Genomic DNA, 22,515 nt, shown 5'->3' on the forward strand with positions numbered 1-22,515 from the left:
TTTTTATATTTTAAAATATTTATTTTAAATATCACAGACTATATTCAAACTACAGAAAACCAAGACGGTGTGGTATTTGCAAAACAATAGACACATAGATCAATGAGCAGGATACAGAGCTCAAAATTAGACCCAAACAAATTAAGTCAGCTGATTTTTGACAGGGGTTCAAGGGCAATTCAGTGGAGAAAGAATAGTCTTTTAAACAAATTGTGCTAGAATTGTGTATATCCATATGCAAAAAAAAAAAGTGTAGACACAGACCATACACTTTTTACAAAAATTAACTCAAGATGGGCCATAGACCCAAGTGTTAAATACTAAACTATAAAATTTCTAGAAGAAAATGTAGGAGAAACTCTATTTGACCTTCAGTTTGGTGATGAATTTTTACATATAGCACCAAAAACATGATCCATTTAAAAAATTGATAGGGTGAGCATTATTAAAATTAAAAGTGTCTGTTTTGTGAAAGATGCTGTTAGCCTCGGAATGAGAGAAGACATTTGCAAAACACTTATCTGATAAAAGTCGTCTCTAAAAAATACACAGGACTCTTCAGACTCAACAATAAGAAAGCAAAGGACCCAAGTAAGAAATGGTAAAAAGATCTGAATAGACATCTCACTAAAAAGGAAAATTGTCACATGAAAAGATGAAGATGCTCAATGGTACATGTTTCCAGAGAAATGCAAATTAAACCAGTGATAAAAACCATTACACACCTATCAGTATTCTTAACCGTAAAGACCCATAAACACCAAGCATGCTACAGGAACTCTCATTCATTGTTCGCAGGAATGCAAAATGGTACAGCCATTTTGGAAGACAGTTTGGCAGTTCCTTACAAAACTAAGCATAGTCTTTCAAATGATTTAGCAATCAGGCCGATAAGGTATTTACCCAACTGACTGGAAAATGTACATTTACACAAAAACCTGCAAGCAAGTATTATAGTAGCTTTATTCATAAATGCCCAAAACTGGAAGTAATCAATATATCCTTCAATATTTGAGTGAATAAACATACTGTGGCACATCCACACCTTAGAATGCTATTCAAAGATAAAAAGGAATGAGTTATGAAGACTCATAAAGACATAGATGAATAATATATTAATTGTTATTTGAATCACATCTCTCAATTTTGTCAACTAAAAAAGAACTCATGATCCAAATATATATTTCTAAAATCAAACTCCAATAACTCAGATGAAACTTAAATTCAACATCTAATATATCTTATTCCAGTCTTTCCCATATGGCTGTATATGATGTCTCTGTAAAATAAGTAGTTAAAGGGACTCTTGTGCTTTGTTTTAAGCTTTCCTTAGCAGGCAGTGTGATCTTGGATGTCTCGAGATTTTGTGCCTCTATTCTTCATTTTATAAATAAGAATAAAAACAACTGATATTTAACATTTTGATTCTAATAAATCTATTAAAAAGAAATTTTCTAAGAAGCATTTAAATAATAAGTGAATGTATAGTTTGACTGTAAGAATATTGCTTTTTGTACAATCATTTGAGTCTGGGACCTGGGAGAAAGGTCAGTGCACCAATAACAATGTTCTCGCTTTGGAAAAAAAAGAAGTATTGAGATAAGATCTAAGAATTTAGTTTTCTAAATGTCTTGGCATTTGGACTTGAGTTTTAACCTGGCACAAACATCAGTATTACAACTGAATATGCACTTGCTCCATTCAGCATCTTATTTGCTAAAAGTAAGAATAAATAGTAATAAATTGTAATATTTCAAAATCCTGATTTTAAATCTTTGATAAATATACAATCTCATTTCCTCTTCTATCCAACAAAGCAAAATAAAAAAGACATATCCTGAATAATTTTTAAGATTCTGCTTTTCTTCTTAATTTATATCTTGCCATTATTTTTTTCTCTCTTTTCTTTTTTTATCTACAATTATAGTTTTCATTTAGGAAACCTTTTTGAGCTAAGTAGAAATGATGTATTATGAGACTAAGCCAATGTTGAGAATTCAAAGAAAACAGGTAACAGACAAAGGATTTGAATTTAGCTGGCTAACTCATATTTTGAGAAACTACAGCTACTGGAATTACTTGCCTAAATACACCTTTATTTTCTAAAACTGGAATTACGCTTTCCAATGAAATTAAAATATTCTATTTGCATGTGTGTATTCTACACACTGCTTGTCAAAATGTGGTCCATGGATCAGCACCACGTGGGGCTCCACGAGAATGCAGAACCTTACTCCCCACCTGAGATGTATGGAATCGGGATCTGCATTTAACAGGATTTCCGGGTGATAGGCATTCACGTTAAAGTTCTATATAACTACCAACAATAGGAACAATATTTTCACCAGAATGCGCTATATAAAATTCAAGTTAAAATTTATTTCTGAATTTGTTGCCACTGCTTTTGTTGTTCATTTGTTTCACATTCTTTTTCCAAAATATGAATATAAGATTAATAGAAGTGCTTAACAGGTAAAAGCAACTGAGTCCTCCAAGGTGAAAGTTCATTCTTGCCTTTCATCTCCAAATAAAATAGCGTCAAATGAAGTATCCCTCCCTCCATGCCATCCTAATCTTACAATCTACTTCCCCTACTAGCATTTCAAAGGTCAGCTTCTACTAGTTGAAGTAACAGAGAGGGATTTGATCTCATATCTGCCCCTGAATGCTCTCACATTACACACTGCAGGTTAATTCTTCTGGCTTTTACCAGTCTGGAGAGATGAGGTTATCCTTATGCTATGGTAAAAAATAACTCCCAATCTGAAAGGCTTAAAATAGCAAGGTTTAGCTCTCATTCACTCTGTATATGCATGTGTGTGTGTGTGTGTGTGTGTGTACCATGCTTTTGGTGCTATATGTAGAAATTCAAACTGAAGGTCAAATAGATTTTCTCCAAATTTATCATCTTATAGTTTTAGAAGTCAAAAAGTCCAAAATAGGTCTTCCTTAGCTAAAATCAGGTCAGCAGGCCTGTGTTCCTTCTGAAGGCTTTCAGAAGCCTCGGTATTCTTGCCTTTTCCAGCTTCTAGAGGCTGCCTGCATTCTTGGCTCACGGCACCTTCCTCCATCTTCCAATTTTTCTCTGACTCTGACTTTCCCTTTTGTCTCCCTCTTATACTTTAAAGGACCCTGAAATTACATTGGGCCCAGTGGGATAATCTAGGAGACTCTTCTTATTTTAAGGTGAACTGATTAGCAATCTTATTTTCATCTACAACCTTAATTCCCCCTTGCCATGTAACATAACACAGAACATTAGCAGGTTCTGGAGATTCAGATGCAGACATCTTTAGAGTGGGGCGGGGGGCACATCCTGCTAACCACATCTTCATGATGGATTGTCCTAGCAACTGAGAGTCAAGTTAAACCACATCAATAGATCACAAAAGACACCAAGTGCTCAATAACCTCAGAGATTAATATTTCTAACATGGTTTCCAATATATATGAAAAATATGTTTGTTTACAATGGTCTTAGGATGTAGAACTTAATTAATATGTATGTTTTAGACCAATATTTTTTCCAACTGAGGTAGTCATTAAAATATCTGAGGTGCTTATTAAAAATATAGATTCTGAGGTGTCACATTCCAGACCTCCAGATGAGAGATTTAGGAATCACTGTGTTTAACAAGTGCCCCAGGAAATTCTGCTGATGAGCCCAGTTGGGAAAAGACAGGACTCCAAAAAAGATGTGGAAAGTCATCAAGATACATTGATGACAATTACGGAAGGAAGCATTGTACATACGGATTAAATTCTGCATCATTGGGTGGCAAGTAAAATACCAGTTAGTCAAACATTAGGACGTTTTTCAGGACTACAAATACTTTATCTTCAATTGGCTTTAACAGCATGTATGGGGAGCCCCAGGACCAAAAAAAGTTTTAAGATAACAGTAAATACTCACTGAGCACTTATTTAGTCACCTTTTGGGGTGATTTGTGTATATTAACACCTTTAATCCCATGAGAACTAAACAAGGCAGGTATTATTATTATCTCAATTTTACATATGAAAATACTGAGAAATATAGAGAGTAAGTTACTTCCCCAAAGTCACAAAGCCTCTAAGGCATAGAGACAGGATTTCAACCCAGGAAGTTTATTCCAGAGCCCATGACCTCAAACCCCACAGGATATTTTGACTCTCAGCAAAGGCCGTATAATATTTCAGTGTTTCAAACTAAACCAAACATGTTTGATATAAAACTGTAGTCACAAATCTATTTTTTATAGAGTATTATTTATACCCTGATAGAGTTAAGGTCACCCAAGTATAATCGAGGCAAAGAAACAGCTGCCAACTATTCCATTTAGAGATTCAATCATCGTAAGACTGAATTGATGACCCTCCAAGTAAGCCTCGTCATCAAGTATCAAATGCAATTTTGTCAGGAAGTATTATGGAAAATACAAGGCATCAATTTATGTAAATCCAAACATGAGCTTGCAAATGGTATAATATTTATTATTAAAAACACAGCAACTTTGAAAGCATTGTACATTTCTCATCTATAAAGTCCATATTTAAATGATATTTTATTTAAAAAGCTATAAAGATACTGGAATACTGAAATGGAGGAAAATCGGTCTGAGAACAATTTTCAGCCGCTTTTAATTGTCCCAGATACGCAGAAAGTAATATGGCTGTTACAATTACTGGAGCATTGCCAGCCTATCTTGCACACGTGGATGCAAAGTTTGAATGCCCTTGCCAGGAAACTGAGAAGCCTGAATTGTATGGCACTTAATGTTTCCTAGCACTTAATGTTCCCTCCCAGACCCATAGAGAATAGAATTGAGATTAGGAGGGAAAGGAAGATGTGACATTGGGAGAAAAAAATGTCTTATGTAAACTTCAGTTAAAATATGCCCCTTTGAGCTGGACTTAAATCACCCAGATCCTAGCTGCTGGGTGGTCCTTTAAGCATCCAGTCATCTATTAAATATTTCAAGATTATGGGATCCTGACTAGACCTTTGTCCTTTATTTTTACCCAATCCCCAAATTACCACAGATATTATAAAATCTAGCTACCAGTCATATTTCTCCCTCCTTCCTTCCTTCCTTAATTTTTGTTGTTGTTGTTGTTCTTTTTTCTCTTTGCACTTTAGTTTGGAAAGTTTCAGTTGATATACCTTCAAGCTCGGTGATTCTTTCCCTGCCTGTGTCTCATCTACTCATGAGCCCATCAGATAGTTTCCACCTCTCTGCTTCTATTATTCCTCTCTCTTTTTTTTTTACAATCATCACATTGATTTATTTACTTTTAATGACACCACTCAACATCCACAGTGGAAAATAAGATCATTTAGGAGCACATACAATTTTCTATCAGAGACCCAGCTGGCATCAAGAAACTCAAGCAGTCTGTTTGGATGCCCTGAAAAAAGGAAGGGAAGGGATGCAGGCAGGGAATCCACAGGTGCTCTGTGGTTGTGTTGATAAAAAATCATATTCATCTCTTCCTGTGTGCTGTCTACCTTTTCCATTAGAGCTTAATCATAGTTATTTTTAAACATTCTAAAATCTGTGCCATATCTAAGTATCTTTCTGATGCTCCTTTTGTCTTTCCATACTGTAATTTTCCTGCCTTTTAGCACGCCTTGTGATTTTTTACTGAAATCCAGACATGACATGCTGGGTAATAGGAACTGAGGTAAACAGACCTTTCATGTGCAGTTCAGGCTATGTTTAATGTTTGTTATAGTTGTACACGCCAGCTTCAAATTCCTCTAGTTCCATTGGTTTTATCTCCCCTGACGGCTTTGGGGCTTCCCTACGAATTCCTCCTTAGAGTCTGAATCCGTACAATCTGCTGTTATTATACAGGAGCCCTGCTGATGTAGCTGTGGGGTGTGGGAGAGGAGAAGTGCTCTGTTATCTTCTGATTAAACCCCAGTCTCTTGGTGGGCCTGTGTCCCTGAGCTGTGACCTTCACACATGCTACTTAGCTTCAGGAAGTCTAGAGGGGGCTGGAGTCAGGGCAGTGGTCTTCCCCCAGGTGGAATAAGGTGATGGTACAGTCTGCTCCCCACAGAGTAGGATTCTGTTATGGAGAACACTTGGGTGTCTTTCTCAAAGATTGCTCTCCTTCTCCCCTGCCAGAGCCACAAGGGGCTCTTCCTTGGCTCTTTACAGAATTCCTGGAGGTAAAGCCCCTTTCAGTGGTCTCTACCAACTTCTTACTCTCAAGCTAGACCATACTCTGCTTCCAGAAATTCAACAAAATTACCCTTTAAGTGTTGCTACCAGTTTATGGCTCCAGTGGGTTCTGTTCCAGGAAAGCAGGTCTTGGCTCTGACTTTCCAGATTCACGTTTCTCTCCAGAATTTGGAGTGGTACCTAGACCTGAGACTTCATTGATTTTTTTTCAGTTAGTTCATCTTTTTTCCTGATGTGAGGATGGTAATGACAACTTCCAAGCTCTTCACATGTCTGAGTTGAAGCTGTAAGTCTCCACCTGTTTCCTGATGTGTCTTTCTGCAACCTCTCTGCACCTTGAGAGTTGCACCTACAGAGCTAGCAGGAATCTACCCCTGTAATTGGCCTCTGATCTCTTCATGTGACATCCCAGCCCCGAGAGGCCACTGTTATTGAGGAAAGCTAGGAGGTAGATAATTATATCACTGATATCTGTATCATTTAAGTAAACAGTTAATAAATTTTCTGTGATAAAAAAAAAACAAACCATTATCCAACAACTCTGGCAAGATTTCCAAAACTTATTTTGTAGGTAAGTTAAAAGTATTCAAGGGTATAGAGACTTTGAAACCACCAGATAAAAAGATCTGGAAAATCTTTTTATCTTTTTAAAAATTCACAATTTTAAAAAAACAAAGCAAAATAATTTGTATTTTGACATTGAGCTCCAATAAAGGAGATTATGCATGTACATATGCATGTGCATTTTAGAAGCCCTTATTAAGATTTTAATTTGCTATCAAATTAAGATGTCACATGAAGAAGAAACTATTTTATGATTCATTTGCCAAGTGTGACTGTGACAGCTGAGATTAATTTAACCTGGGCTTTTATACATTAGTATTCAAAAGGAATCTAACGCAGAGAAAAGTGCTTGGTTTTGTTTTATTTTTATAATGAAGGAAATGTGTGTTCTCTGTTTTGCTGATTACAATGAGCAGGTGGATTAAATGGTTTTGTAGTTAAACACAAATACGGATTAGGAATGAAAGCTACTTCCAAGATGCATTTCCGCCCTTCAGACAAGTGCTTGAATGACACAGGGTCATGAAAAGCAGGGGCTGTAACATTTACTCTGGAAAATAAATGTTTACCTCAAGCAGCAATTGACATTTCTAGCTTATTACGTGAATGTCAAGCACTGTTTCAAATCACTTTCCCCACATTGGTCCCAGCTTTGGGCCCTAGGCCAATATCAGATCGGTCAACCTTGATTGGTGGCTTACCTTTACTTCCTAGAATTCATATTCGTGTCAGTAACATGACCTCCAAATTCATAACAAGCAAGACGTGTTCAGAGCTGAAATACATCCACAGGAACCATGGAAACGAAGGAAGAGCTGCAGACGTGGGCGGGCCCGTTGCTCTGCACCCAATCAAGAGTGGCGTTCTGTGAGTTCCAACCCATCCCGCTGAGACCACGAGGTCTCCAGTACCACAAAGCGCTGTTCAAAGTCTACATCTTCAACCCTAACCTCTGACCCCGACTGAGCATGTTATCACCACTATGCACGACGGTTACTGTTGCTATTGGTGACGCAGCCACAGAGACATCCACTAACACAGAAGCCCCCGTGATTCCCATCAGTTGGTTCCTCTTTTCCTTTTTCTTCTTTGCCAATCACACATAATCCACCACCATAGCAAGAAAAACCCCTGAATCCTCTCCTTTTCTTTCCATTTTAGTGGTGGGATTCTCATAATCTCTTGCCTTAATTGCTGCAACAATAGCACTAAAAAAATCTTCATTCTGATGTTTCTACCCATTCTTGTTTCTTTCTCTCAATGCAAGTCTATGGAGCCAAATTACACACACTCTCACAAACACACACATTTATTTTTTTTTTACTACTAACTGTAATTATTATTACCGAGAGTTTATCATATGCCAAGCATTCCATCAGCTTGGTGAATTTTTAATTTTAGTCAGCCCCAGCAACTCTCGATTAACTAGTCTGTGCCATAAATTTAGCATTTCGATGATATTTCAGTATTATTATTGTATGTAAATACACACATTCTGACTCCTCAACTAAACTTAAGCCTCTTAAAGTTAATGATTGTGTCTTACTCTCTATAACAGGCCCTCGCTAAATCAGAGCATCAAGCTTGTTTTGAGACATTTTGTGAACAAGGAGCTCATCTTACTCCACACAGTAAGTTTGAGATGTTTGGTTAAACAGGATAATTAAAGGCATTCATAGAACTTGCACTGTGGCATGCTCCTAATAATTGAACAGAATTCATAAATGTATTTAAACTCAAGTTTCCTACCTTATAGCTACTTTTGAGAAGCTAGGACTCTTGAAACTGGCTCGAAGGGAGTTAAAAATGTCACAGGAAATGAAATATTCTGTCCAAAGCCCACTAAGAAATTTGAGAGAACATGCTATTTTTGGAGTAGATTGACCATTTCTTAGTATGTCAAAATTTTGGCAGGTGGTTGGTTAGCCATAAATACTATGGAAATATTATTTTAAGGAGGCCAAAGAGTCTATACATAAGGCACACATAGCTTAACATGGAAATATGTAGCCAACATATATTTTTAATTAGAAAGAAAATTACAGTTGAGTATAGGACTACATATGTTTAGCAGAGTCACATAAAACTGGAAAATACAGACATCTGCTATTTTTACTCAAAGTATACTGAGTGCCCATGACATAATTTGGCAAATACATGTATACCATAATTTTTTTAAATGTATTGGAATAAATGAGACTTGGTTATATCAGGAATGGAATGTTTAAATACCCCAATAATCTAGATACCTCTTTGTAGAAAAGACAATTTTTTCCTTCTGCTGTAATACAATTTTAAAGAAAGCAATCTTTTGTTTCTTCAAAGACACAGATAAATAAATGATTGTTTACAGGAATTTTGTTCAGCATGCATTCCAGTTTTCTAAACCTAAAAGTGCCTTATAATATGTGAAAGGAAAGCCACCTGTCATGCATCTATAAGCAAAAACCAAAAACATATTATTTTGAATGCTGTCTGGCCTATGGCCTTTAAAATCTTTAAAGTTCAGTTGCTTTGGAAAGGATTTTCTAAATTGCAAAGTCGCAATCCAAATTACACCTGAAAACTGGGTGCATTCCTGTAATGAAGGGTTCATTCATACTGTCTCCCAGGAGGTGTTTAACCCTTTGAAGGACTCCTGTGTGCTTTTGTCTCTCTGTCAGAGAACTGCTTCCCCTCTAGCATCACTCAGCATTCTGTTGCTCCACGACCCGGCCACGTGAACATGACTTTCTGCATTTCCTAGGCTTTTGCTCTCAACCACAAACCTTTGTTACGCTCTTCTCTTGGCCTCGAATGCTCTTCCCTGACTTCCACTTGCCTAAACCTTCCCTACCCTGCAGTCTGAAGACAGGTGTGGGTTCCCTGAGGACTCCTTTCTTGACCCGCAGACCTTACCTTCTGTCTGTGCTATAATTGTCTCTTTGCTAGACTCCCCTTCCTACCCAGACGGGGATGTGTAAGGGCAGAGCCTGGCTCTGCTCACCATTCCATCTCCAGGCATTAGCACAGGACTAAGTAAACACACAGGACTTCTTACATTAATAAATCAATGGGGGTGGTGTGGCAGCTAATTTGCATCTTTCTTTTCCTCTCTTTTCATTTTGTCTTTGCCAGCTGTGTTCTGTGAGGTGGGTAGATGTCTTTCCAGGGCTAAAAATGTATGCTAATCTCCTTCATGGTTTATTCCTCAACTTTGGCTCTGGGTTCCAGAGAGGATGCTCCTGTATTCCCTCACTTCACAAAGTGCTCTCAACTGGCTTAGCTTGGCTACTTGCTTGGCTAATTTCACAGTATGTGGAAAACATAATGAAAATGCTCTGTGCTGGCAGAAGTGATTTCCATGCCAAAGAGAATTGATTTTTTAATCTTAACTATGTCATTATCCAAGTCTATTAAGTTGGACAATTTCAGTTATTTTTGCTGGCCTCAGTTTTCTCCTTTATGAAATGAGGGGTTGAACTACATGATTTTAGAGGTGCCTATAGTGGGCAGTTCTCGGATTAAATTGCCAGGGCGTTCCTTGCATATAGTTAGAGATACGTGATGCTAATGTATGGTTTGAATATCTCGTGCAATCTGTAAATTCAACCTCATGCATCGATTATATTAGCACAGGTGACAACATAACAAAAATAATAACCCACAAGCCACAGGTCGATTTGGCTAAAACTATAAAGGAAAGTTATGGACACACATAACTAAAAGCTCAGAAGAATTTCAGGCTTCAAAAGCGGTTTCATCACAGCCCCCCTCTTGCTCTTCTCGTCCTCTTGGATCCGCCCCCCCATGCATGACTGGGCTTCAGATTCAGGCTGACTTGCCTTTTGGTTGCAATCTGCTTGCTGTCGTCCCAAGCCTGCTGCCCAGTTTCTTCCCCAGTCCTTAAAGTCCTGGCATCATTCTGGCGGAGCCAAATAGGACCAATTGCCCAGACCCCTAAAACAGTCAATTTGACCAGGGCTGGGGTCAGGGCAAGGATTGCACTGCCGAGCTTAGGCCTGAGCCCAGGGTTGCAGGGCCATCTAGTTGCTCCTGGAACAAACTAATTTTGAAGGTTGCAGAAATACTGAAACAAAAATCTAGGTTTTGTATTAAGAAAGGGGGAAGGAGAGAGTAAGGAGGCCCAAACAATAGATTGTCACAGTACGTAGGCTTTGGAAACCTATTCCTTTAAAAAGAGAGAAATAATAAGTGTTCATTGAGGACACTCAAAACTACATCTTAATTTTTAACATCTATCTTCAAATTCACACACTAATCTGCAGGTGACTGTTGTATATAATGTGGCTGTCTCACTATCCCCTCAACCCAGCAAATCTACAAAAGAGCACACAAAACCTCTCCCGCACACACCAGCCCACAGAACACTGTACTTCTCTCAGCTGCACTACTGTTCTCCAGGTAACTCAGGCTTGGACACATGGAATCTACTTGGATTATATTTAGGTCACATTTTGAAAAAACCTGAAGTGAACCCAAATGAATTCTCTTTATACGATACGATAAAACGATGAGTTAAAGAAAGATAGTCAAATGCACGGATAACTAAAATATTGAAGAAAAATAAGCAAATGCACAGAAATGTATTCAAGGTACAAATTCTGGAACGATACACTTATCACCGAAGTATACAGAGGGCTGGTGCACGAACTGCCCTACAGCCAGGACTTAGTCTCTTGAGTTACCCAATCTCATGTCAGGGATATTACAACGCATTATTGCTGTTTTAATGCTTAATTAATAAAATGTCTACACCATTTAAAAATACATGGACTAGGGGGCTTCCCTGGTGGTGCAGTGGTTGAGAATCTGCCTGCCAATGCAGGGGACACGGGTTCGAGCCCTGGTCTGGGAAGATCCCACATGCCGTGGAGCAACTGGGCCCGTGAACCATAACTGCTGAGCCTGCGCGTCTGGAGCCTGTGCTCCGCAACAAGAGAGGCCACGATAGTGAGAGGCCCGCGCATCACGATGAAGAGTGGCCCCCACTTGCCGCAGCTAGAGAAAGCCCTAGCACAGAAACGAAGACCCAACATAGCAATCAATCAATCAATCAATCTTTAAAAAAAAAAAAAAATACATGGACTAAATTCCCACATTATCAATGTGGTCTACAAAACAAATATAAGGGGGTGGGGGGCTTGTATATTTATTTCCATTTACAGATAATGAAATCAAGTTTCAAACAAGGATGTATGACTTGGCCTTGATCATAGAGACTAGGAGGTTTCAAAGCCTTAATTCCCACAGTTTTTGACACTAAGCATTGTGGGTTTGTCATAGTATTAGTAAGAACGTTGCCACACAATTAAGCTATTTGCCCTTTAGGTAAATAAAGTCCTGGGCATCATTCTGGCAGGGCCAAATAGCAGCAATTGCCCACAGAATTTGCTTCTGTGGTTGTGAATATTTCAATCTCCATCTACCTTTTGGTTTGTCTTTCTCTCATTTGATTCCAAATGCAGAAGAGGAACAGGGAAGCACGTATTGAGGGCAACCACCTGGAACAAGCATGTGGCTATTTGAACACAGGAACTCCAAGAAAAGAGCTAATACCTTAGGTATTACTTGAACGTCAACCCCCAAGTTACTCATATTTTATTGATTTATATAGATATATATTTATAAAGGTATTTTAGACTTTGTACTCTTTGGGGAGATACTTCTACAGCTTCTAAATACTTGTATTGTTTTATTTAAATTTTATACCAACCCTTTAATGTTAGTAAGGAATTTGACTAATTTCACACAAGTTCAGGAAGAACCAGGATTAGACATTGTATTTTTCAAACATCCAGCACATTCAAGTTAACCCCTCCTGTTTCCGATTACTTACCAACCAGTTTTCTTCTGAGTTAAATCATCAGTATATTTTCCTTAAACAACAGCATTCTGTGGCAGTTAGTTCACTTAGTGAGGGGGTGGGGCAGTTAAAATCCTTGTCTCCTTCCCATCTGGAAATCCTATTATTTGATTATGGATTCCACTGATTTGATTATTTCCCTATTTAATCAGTATTTATTGCTAATACAGTATATAATAGGTGGAAACAAGTTTTCACAAATTGTACAGACACACGAGCAGACAACTGTACAGATGCCCAGGGCTGCAGCAGCAGTGGTACCTGGTGCGAGGGGGCATGTGGGGCTGTGGCTCAGACTTGGGATCAGGAAAGTCTGCCGGATGCAACAAGCAATTAACACAGAAGGAGGAGTAACAGTTAGCCACGCGAAGGCAGAGGGTAGGCAGAATAGAGAAGTTCTTCAGACAGAACAGAGAAGTTAAAACCCAAAGGCAGGGGACAGCATGGTGCCTTAGAAAAACTACAAATTCAGGGTTTCTGTAGCAGAGAGGGCTAGAATTAGTGAAGCTGGTGAGAGAGGAGACCTAAGAATTCCCAGAGGCTGAATCAGGAAGGGTCTCGCACTCCATTTAAGGCATCCCTATTTTAACCAGAGAGTAATATGCAGCCTTTTAAGACTAAAAGCTAGGTGTGAGGCATGACCAGATTTGAATTTCAGAAGGATCCATCTGAACGCAGCAGGGAAGACTGTTTGGGAAAAATAAAAGACCAGAGTAGGGAGGGCAGGAGGCTGCTGCAGTAATTGATGAGCCAAGGGGTGATGAGAGCAAAGCAACGCCAAGGGTACACATTCTTCCTGGAACTTGGATTTGGATTTCAGACACTAATCAGTGTCCACAGGTGGCCAACTCAGGAGCACAGTCTGGGCAATTCTGACTCATGTACACCAAAATCAGAGCAATTGGTTTGCAAGGAAGGAACAGAACAAAGCAGAAAGAAAGAGACAGAGATGAGACCCCCCCCCCCACCTTGAGTCGTAACGGGTCTGCAGGCACACCCCCGTGAGAACCAACCCCATTCCCAACCCTGTGCCTTCCTGGAGATGCCCCAAATCTTTAAGATGGCCGGCAATGTTTTGCTTCTACTAGGGCAATGGGGCTTTGTTAATTGCAGCCAAAAAGGCTTGCCTAAGTATTTTAATTTCCATTTTATGGTGGGTGTTAATTAGTAGTTGTTACATGAATTAATGTAAGAATAAATGAATACATAAATTAAGTCAATGGTTTCAGATGAATTTTGGAAATTTCATTAACAGCATAAGGCTTTCTATTATTTCTTCCAACTAATTATCTACATCTGTTTATTACATTTTCACTCCCAATTCTACCCCCTCCCCCCAAAAAGAGGCAGTTTGTCTTGTATGCACTAGTATGATTACCTTGCTCAAAATATTTGTTTTAAATGAAAAGACTTAATGTGTGTAGCATGGTGGAGGGGTGGGAGAGCGGGGAAGGGGTCATTTCCTGTGTAAACTCCCAGTCCTTAATTAAAACTGTATTTTCTAATATTAAAAATAACTAATTCTTATTCAGAGTTCTGGCTGTAAGTCTAAAAGGAAAGGCTATGATTTTTTAAAGCTATAAGAAGTATTGAGGGTTTCTCCATTATTACTGATTATTGGATTGTGTATTAAAATTGACAAATGTGCTTCATAAAATTGTTTTTATTGTTAATAGTTTAATTCATTATTACATTAAAATCTTAAAATATTCTAAGGGAATAAAATATACTACAAAGCTATTCTACTATAAATTTCATACTTTAGAGTTTGTGCATATTGTGTGCCACATATTTCTTAATTTTCAGGTATTTAAATACATGAACATATGCATAATCTATTCCTGAACTAGAGTTTGATGTGAAAAATCCTGCACATTGTATTTTACTCTTCTTTGGTGTTTATTTATAGCTAGATTTCTGCACTAATTTTATCATACCTGAATTCCACCATCCATATTTTAAATCATCCCTGTTCCTAGTGCTAAAAAGATCTAGGCTTTTGTAGTTCTCATTGCTGTTAAAACGGAAAAAGAACAAACAGATGTTCCCTAATCACATGGATGGTGTTCTTTCTGATGTTTAGTACAGGATGGGGTAAAAAGACACAGTTCAGACACTAAGGCAACACCAAGTAACTCCAGCCCAGCAGGTGAGAGTGGGGACTGTCAATCACGGAGCCATTCTTGCCAGGCTACAGGGTGTCAGACAACAGACTTCATTGTCTCCATTGAACTGCTAATTATTTGAGGATTCTGTAGGGCAAAATCCATGTAGAGTTGGCCTGTTCAATTCTCAAACAGCTTGCTCCTGCTAAATCATGTGCACACACACACTCTCACACACACACACAACAACAACGGGTATGTAACCCACAGATATGACTTTTCCACCTTTCTCTCTCTCTCACTTCCTGCGCTCAGGGTCTCAACCCTCCATACTTACAGCACGCAGACTTTCCCACGTCTATAGTTTCTCTTGCAAGACACTTTCAAAATCAACATTCCATTGCTGGGCTCAAAAGCCCAGGTGACCTGTTACCTTCAGGTGAATGCACTGACTGAGAACTCAAAGCACTCTCTATGTGGCTTCAATCCACCTTTTCCATTCTTACACTCCACTTCCACTACATTTTTCTTCTGTTACATGTTTACGGCTTCATCTGTCTCCTCCATAAATCTTCCTGGACTGGCCGGGACACTAGTTACCTCTCCCTCCTCTTCACGCATATATTGATATTGTCTGCACAAAGAACGTCTGTGTAGTGCCAGCTACTTTGGTATCATCTTGTCTTATTCCTAGTTTTGGTTTTTAAAAAGTATTTTTAAAAATTCACCTTTATATCTTGCCTTCATATATATATAAGTTCACTGAGTGCAAAAACCCTGTTTCACACTGCTTTGCAGCTCTAACATAACCAGCACTGTGGTTTTGCTAGTAGATGACAATCCATGTAACTTTTATATGATTCCTTGAGGCCAACGTGATAAAATGGCAAAATGAGATATACAGACATTATGTTCTCTTAAGATCTCAGAAGATTTGACTTTTGGTGAGGGGAATAATAAAGGAGAATCTAATAGAGGAAATGCAAGCCTTCATAAAGTTCTGAAGAAAAGTGATAATGTATATAATAGTTAGGCCAAGAGGGAATAGAAAACTCAAGATAAAAGAATAATTTGAACCTAAGCTGGACTCCAAAATGTCCACAAAAAGTCTGTGAGAGAGTGAATAAAACAGGTTGGCTAGAGTGAAGTGGGATGGTTAGCTTTTAGAGATGAAAACTAAGACTCTGTGACTTTTTTTTCAGTAAGAGGAAACCAACAGAAATTCTTGCATGTCCCTGAGGGTGAGGTAACAAGTCAAACAGCATGTTGAATCAGGTGGGGAAATTCTCTGGTGTCTTCTATAGAAGAGCACCCAGATTCTGGAGTCAGATGTCTGAGACCCAAGCCCATCTCCATCATTCACGGGCTCTGTGACTTTGGGTAATTAGCCTTGCCTCTCTGTGTGCCTCAAATTGTCAGCTCCAAAAAAGGAGGTTATAATCCTATCTCAGATGATTGTTCTCATAAATTATGAATATTTTAAAGGGTATATGGGGAGAGGGGGAGGCTGAAGAGGAAGGGCTGTGTAGGTTTGGGGAAAGGGGCAGCAGGAAAAGAAGGATGGGGTAAAGGGTATGAGCAGCTATGGAGAGTTAGTCACCACCTAATCCTGTGGGGAAGTATCCACAGCTCAGGGAATTTCTCCTGCGTTCATCTACAAATAGGTAGTGCAAAACAGCATCCTTTAATTGAGAGTAATAGTACATTAAACTGAATTTTAACAAAAGCAATAAACCTAAGCCTCTTTGGTGCATCACCAGAATGAGGGCATTGCTTGGTTAAGGGCTCACTTTTAAACCACGTTCATCGAAGTGGTGCTCTACCTGTAATTAAGAGAGTGATACTCAAAACCTTAGTGCAACTTCTCGAATGTCATCTAGTACAACTTGGAAGGTTAATAAGAAAGGAAAAAAACAGCATAACCGATAAACAGGACGACAAATCACAGCTCTCTTTGGCCTGAGAATCTGCAATGGTTTTAAGAACGTGTCCTTCTTAGCCTAATGCCCTCTACATGCACCCATGTTTTCATTCTTTTACATTTTTATAGATTTTTACTGAGATATAAATACAAATTTTTAAAAATAAACTGTCATTTGACCTCAAAAGAACAGAGACATAATGACCAATAGTCGGTATGTATATAAGGAGCCCTTGGAGGGGCTGCTCACTTCATGGTTTTGAAAGGAATGGTCATAGTCAGCTCAAATCCTCAACAGACCGGAAATGCAGGGCTTACTTTAAAAAGCATTATTTTGCCCAAAGAAAACCAATTGATATCATATTTGGTTTTCACGATTGTTTGGCTAAGCTTCTGACATAACCATGACTTGCTTGTGCACCTTTCTACAACATTCGGACAGAAGAAAAAAGTCTTCGGACAGAGATAACCCCAAAACATGCAATTGAAAATGTTGTTTTGCAGAGTCAGAAAGACTTTTCCTGCTTAGAAAATGTTTTCTCTGTAACACAGATGTGCTTTTCAAAGCCTCAGAATTTCCTCCTTTGAAAATATGTTGAGCCAACTGAATTTTTAAAGAAAATATTTATACCCTGAATTTAGCTCTGCTGAAAGAGCACGCAAGAATTGCAATCATGCTCTTTGTAAGTGTTTTAAAGTTTTCCTGGAGTTTATCACGTGAGGATGAACTGAAGGACTGAGGTCCCAGGATTAACATAGACCTTGACCTTTGATTTAACATAGACCTTGACCTTGATTTAACATAGACCTTGACCTTGATTTAACATAGACCTTGACCTTTCTCAAAAGAATGAGAAAGTGCATAGAGATGAAAAAATGTGCCAATATGTTCACTATCATTAATCCTCATAATCTGAAAACCTCAGTTTGTAATATTCAACATCCTTATTGGTCATTATTTGTAATATGTTTGCTGTTAAAAGATTCCTATTAAAATAAAGATTGAGAGTGGATAAGTATATGGCAATGGTAGGAATGTCCCTTTGGTAGGAATGTTCCTTTACTGTGTTTCAAGTTTGGGGGGATTACAAATACAGCCACTATAAACATTTCCTTTCCACAGCTGGCTACACCACTTGCATTCCCAGCAGCAATGGATGAGAGTTCCATTTGCTCAGCATTTCTGCCAACACTTACATGGCCAGCCTTTTCTGTTGTTGTTGTTTGTATGTAGTGTATCTCACTGTGGTTTAATTTTAATTTCTCTAATTATTAAAGATGTTGAGCATCTTTTCATGTGCTTATTTGCTATTCATACATATCTTATTTAGTGAAGTGTCTGTCAAACATTTTGCCTGTTTTTTTCTTGCTTTTTCATCACTGAATTTTGAAAATATGTATTTTGGATGCTAATGACTTATTAAATATATGTTTTGATAATAGTTTCTTTTAGTATACGGTTTGTCTTTTCCGTGTCTTAACAGTGTCTTTAAAAACTTAGAAGTTCTTAATTTCAGTTATTTCTATTTCTTCATTTAAGGGTAGTGTTTTGGGGTCTTCCCTGGTGGTGTAGTGGATAAGAATCTGCCTGTCAGTGCAGGGGACGCAGGTTCGAGCCCTGGTCCGGGAAGATCCCACATGTGGCGGAGCAACTAAGCCCATGCACCACAACTATTGAGCCTGCGCCCTAGAGCACACGAGCCACAACTACTGAAGCCTGCGTGCCTAGAGCCCGTGCTCCACAAAAAGAGAAGCCACTGCAATGAGAAGCCCGTGCACCGTAAACAAAGAGTAGCCCCCGCTCGCTGCAACTAGAGAAAGCCCACCTGCAGCAACGAAGACCCAACATAGCCATAAATAAATTAATTAAATTTTTTTAAAAGGGTAGTGTTTTTGGTGTTACATCTAAGAAATCTTTGTTAAACTCATAGTTTTTGTTTTTTTTTTTTAAACTCATAGTTTTTCTCCTATGTTTACTTCTAGAAATTTGATACGTTTTAACATTTAGGTCTACAATGCATTTTGAGTTAATTTTTATTTACATTGTAAAGTAAGGGCCAAAGTTCAATATTTTTGCATATGGATGCCCCCAGCACCATTTGTTGAGAAGACTATTCTTGCTCCATGGAATTACCTTTGCAACTTTGTAGAAAATCAATTGACAATATTTAGCAGGTCCATCTGGGGACTCTTCTCAGCTCCCTTGATTCATGAGTCTGTCCTTTTGCTAAGACCATACTGTCTACGGCAGCTTTATAGGAAGATTTGGCGTCTGTAAGTGTGAGCCCTCCAACTTTGTTCTCCCTTTTCACAATGGCTTGGACTATTCTGTCCCTTTGAAGTGCCATTAAAATTTTAGAAATAGGGACTTCCCTGGTGGTGCAGTGGTTAAGAATCCGCCTGCCAATGCAGGGGACACAGGTTCAAGCCCTGGTCCGGGAAGATCCCACATGCCACGGAGCAACTAAGCCTGTGCGCCACAACTACTGAGCCTGAGCTCTGGAGCCCGCAAGTCACAACTACTGAAGCCCGCACGCCTAGAGCCCGTGCTCTGCAACAAGAGAAGCCACCGCAATGAGAAGCCCGCGCACCGCAAACAAAGAGTAGCCCCCGCTCACCACAACTAGAGAAAGCCCACGTGCAGCAAAGAAGGCCCAAGGTAGCCAGAAATAAATAAATAAATAAATAAATTTAACAGCAACAACAACAAAAATTTAGAAATAGTTTGCCAATTCTTATGAAAAACCTGTGTGATTTTGACTCAAATTGTATTAAATCTCTATATTAATTTGGGGAGAATTGACATTATCACTTTCCTGTTCCTGAACAGATCAAACCTCTGTGTTTATGAAAGTGCCCTTTAATCAGTGTTTCATTCATAAGTGTTTTGTGGTTTTGGCATACAGATCATGCACATACTGTTTGATTAAGGATTTCAAGTTTTTCTGTGCTACTGAAAATGGTCTATTTTTAAATTTCAACAATTGTTCATTGCTGGCATATAGACATGCAACTGATTTTTAAATATTGATTTGCTAACCTCATGTATCTGTTCTAATGGCTTATTTTGTACATTCCTTTGGATTTTCTACTTAGACAACTAAGTTGTCTGTGAGTAGAGACAGTTTTGTTTTTTACTTGCAGGCTGTATGCCTTTTATTTCTTTGGTCTTCCTTTACTGAATCACTACCTAAAATGACTGATAGAAGGAGTTATAGGGGACATTTCTGTCCTGTTCCTGATTTTAGGAAGACAGCATTCAGTCTTTCACCAATAAATATATGTGAGCTGTAGGTATTTATAGACCTACTTTATCAGGTTGAGGAAGATTTCTTTCAGTGAATGAATTAATAATGAACTATGTCAAATGTTTTTTTCTGCATCTAGTGGGAATACCTTATGCTTTTCCTTCTTTAATCTATTAATATGGCATATTACATTGATTTCTAAATATTAAACCAAGCTTCCATTTCCAGAATAAATCCGTTTTGCCATTTTTACATATTGCTGGGCTCAGTTTGCTCATTTTTTAAACAGTATTTGTGTTTATATTCAGATGGATATCGGTCTATAGTTTTGTGGGGGGTTTTGCCATGTATTTGGTTTGGATTTTTCGGTACTGCTGGCCTCATAAAATGAGTTGGAAAGTATTCCCCAAACCTCTTTACTTTAGAAGAAATTCTATAAATTTTTAAATTATTTCTTCCTGAAATGTTTGGTAGATTTCACTAGTGAAACTTTCTGGGTCTGGAGTTTTCCTTGTTTGTAGAATTTTAACTACAAATTTAATTATGTACTTTAATAGATATAGTACTACTGTAGTTACCCATTTCTTCTTAAGTGAGCTGGTGGTTCCCTTAATGTCTTAGGAAAATTTCCTCCACAAACATTTTTAGAATAGTTCAAATCCTTTTAATCAGTGCCATTATCTTTTGCCTGAAATACCTACAATGCTGCAGTATTAGTTATTTCCTCTAGTCTTATCCCCACTAGAACCCATCCTCACCATTATCATCTATCCAAAATATATTGTTCATGTCTCATTCTTTTTTAGCAGCCTTTAAAAGACCGATTTAAATTGTCAAGTATATACATTTTTTAATATTTATTTATTTATTTGGCTGCGCTGGGTCTTAGTTGCAGCATGCAGGATCTTTTGTTGCAGCACGTGGGCTTCTCTCTAGTTGTGGCGTGCAGGTTTTTTTTTTTTTCCTCTCTCTAGTTGTGGCGTGTGGGCTCCAGAGCACATGGACTCTGTAGTTTGCGGCATGTGGGCTCTCTCATGGAGGTGCCTCAGCTCAGCAGTTGTGGCATGCGGGCTTAGTTGCCCTGCGACGTGTGGGATCTTAGTTCCCTGACCAGGGATCGAACCCGCGTTCCCTGTATTGGAAGGTGGATTCTTTACCTCTGGACCACCAGGGAAGTCCCTCAAGTATATAAATTCTTTAGCATATTAAAAATGGGTCTCTACCATAGGCCTCCAGCTTCATCTCCTCTCACCTTTTCCAGGAAAATCATGGCCTACAAAAGCCAAACTGCTTGTATTTCTGTGAATCTAGTGCATTGCTTGCCCTGTATCTTTTACTGTAATTTTTCACCATATTCATTATGAAGATTTTTTTTTTTTTTTTTTTGGCCATGCCACTTGGCTTGTGGGATCTTAGTTCCCTGACCAGGGACTGAACCCTGGCCCTCAGCAGTGAAAGCACAGAGTCCCAACCACTGGACCACCAGGGAATTCCCAATATTCTGAATCATCTTTTATGTCCCCACTCACACAACCTGTCATTCAGAAACCCTCTTTGATTCTCTAGGGAGAGACAGCTTTCCCTCATTCATTCATGCTATGTTGTAATAGGTAATTCAGATATTCACTGTATGTAGATTATATACATACATGAATATACGAAAGTGAAATTATCTAAGTTTGCCTTCCTAACAAGACCAAGCTCCTAAGTATATTTCTCTTTCTGACCCTTACTCCTAGCCCAGTGTCTGCCTTACGGTAAGTACCCAAGAATGTTTGTTGAACTATTCTGGGTTACATAGCACTGGAGTGGGTAGATTCTTGAGGTAAGATATGACTGTAATTTGTATTTCATTTTCCAGCATCCTATCATTGAACTATGCACTGGCATTAGCCAAGAAGAAGTAGATGGGGATGCTCTTCTACTTTAATTGTTCATAATACCCTTTTGGCTCACAGGTCACCTTAAACACATGATCAATGTAGAGAAGGCTCTACCAAATACAGTTATCTATGCACATACACACCAGATTTTGTATGAAATTCCAGGAAGTTCATAGAACTCTTTATCTCCATCCGCTTCCCAGTTTGTATACAGGCTGTCCATTCTGAGTTGTTCAGTAGGACTACAACACCATCCAATAGAACCAAGTGAACCAGGATGGAATAAGAGAAGGAATAGAAGAGACCTGAAAGAAGGCTTAGAGTAGATCCAGAAGGTCCTTGTTCAATTTTTGGTGGAGATAGTTAGAATATGGTAAAAGAAGAACTGAAAGGTTGCTTACTTGATTGTCTCCATCAGTGTTCGTCAGAGGCCTGGGTGCTCCAGATTATCATGAGACGTTCAGAGACCCTCCACAGGTATCCACCACTGACCAGACTTAATGATGCTGATTTGGGCGGAGAATTAATAGGGGCAAAAGCCCTAAGCCTTTAAGGAAAAAACAGTGTTTTGAAGAGGAGTATTTAAGAGCTGTTACATGACAACCTTATGGTGAAAGGCAATAATCAAAATGTGCAGATTTCTGAGGATAGAAGGCCATCCTCTACCCCTGCTTTTGGAGCCATTCCTTTCTGATTTCCTATTCCACTGATTAAATCCCCATCAAGTATCCCTCTCTTAGTGAATCTTTCCCCTCAGC

The 22,515-nt window shown here is 38.6% G+C and overlaps 1 protein-coding gene across 12 annotated transcripts in view; it reads right to left on the reverse strand.

The window, feature by feature from the left end:
- LOC309625955 (uncharacterized protein) overlaps nt 1-22,515 on the reverse strand; it is a 180,246-nt gene that overhangs the window by 141,082 nt on the left and 16,649 nt on the right. For 11 of the 12 annotated variants that reach the window (XR_014242809.1, XR_014242810.1, XR_014242811.1 and 8 more), the window contains exon 6: nt 22,159-22,304. The gene's annotated coding sequence lies outside the window, so the exon portion shown is untranslated. Of the gene's footprint in view, nt 1-5,061; nt 7,576-22,158; nt 22,305-22,515 lie in introns of those variants that run through there. The other variant, XR_014242820.1, reaches the window with a different exon arrangement.

The sequence above is a fragment of the Balaenoptera borealis genome, assembly GCF_965194805.1.
Source record: "Balaenoptera borealis genome assembly, chromosome: 3".
Classification (NCBI taxonomy): domain Eukaryota; kingdom Metazoa; phylum Chordata; class Mammalia; order Artiodactyla; family Balaenopteridae; genus Balaenoptera; species Balaenoptera borealis.